Raw genomic sequence first — 1,134 nt, forward strand, 5'->3', positions numbered from 1 at the left:
AATGGAAACACGGATAATGGAAACACGGATAATGGAAACACGATTAATGGAAACACGGATAATGGAAAATTTGTAATGAGTCATGTCTCTTTCTAAGGGAACTTCAATCATTAGCAACCGCATTCTGCTCAGTTTTACCATACGACAGAAAAACCTCCAATATTTAGGGGTATATATTATCACATAATATTAAGGGGTGACCCTTTACTTGAAGGTATCTACATAAGAGTGACGTCACTGTCATGAACACATGACACTGTCATGACGTAACCCAATGACACTAAAAGAAGTGTTATGTCATGAACGATGATGCCTTGTTTATGTTTATGACACGTTCATGACATGTCATGTCACTCTTACGCCGATACCTTCAAGCAAAGTGTAACCTGTTAAGGTTTCTCACATGTGCAAAAGCGGTTTTACTTGTAAACTCACTTACTTTTTCATTTATGTCAAAAAAACAAACAAGAAACTGATCGAATAACTTGTTGAATTATAAAAAAAAACCCATCAAAACAGGCTTATGAAAAAGAGGAAAAAGGAGCGTTGGCTTTAACAGGAAGACGAGGATAGATAGATAGATAGATGGATAGATAGATAGATAGATAGATAGATAGATAGATTTATACTAATAAAACCCTTCAATACATTCTTATTATAATAGTAAACATTTATGCTTTACGATTCGTGGGTTTGCTGACACCTCTAGACTAGTATCGCTCGGCTAGCTCAATGTCTTAGCTTCTAGATAGCTCGCTACTCGATCGCTGCTGCGCTCGCTCGCATCGATTTCTCGCTAGATACATAGCCTCGACAAAAGTCTAGATAGATAGATGTCTAGATCGCTAGCTAGATCTGCTAAGCTCCTCGATCGCTCGCTCGTGTCCTCCTCGCTCGCTCGATCGCTCGCTGCTGTCTCTCCTGGCCGCTAGCTCGATTTCTAGATAGATCGCTTCCGCTGTCTCGATCGCTCGATAAGCTGTTTCTAGATCGGCTATCTAGATAGATGAGTGTCTTAGATAGATAAGATGAATCTAGGTATAGATAGATGTATGCTGATAGATAGATAGATGTCTAGATTATAGATAGATAGATGTGATGTGCTAGATGATAGATGTTTGAGAGATAGCTGCT

At 39.0% G+C, this 1,134-nt stretch overlaps 1 protein-coding gene across 1 annotated transcript in view; it reads right to left on the reverse strand.

Annotated features, from left to right (window-relative positions):
• Positions 1–1,134, reverse strand: part of atf6b (activating transcription factor 6 beta) — a 37,919-nt gene that overhangs the window by 547 nt on the left and 36,238 nt on the right. The window lies entirely within an intron of this gene.

Source organism: Etheostoma spectabile, chromosome 7 (genome assembly GCF_008692095.1).
Source record: "Etheostoma spectabile isolate EspeVRDwgs_2016 chromosome 7, UIUC_Espe_1.0, whole genome shotgun sequence".
Classification (NCBI taxonomy): Eukaryota; Metazoa; Chordata; class Actinopteri; order Perciformes; family Percidae; genus Etheostoma; species Etheostoma spectabile.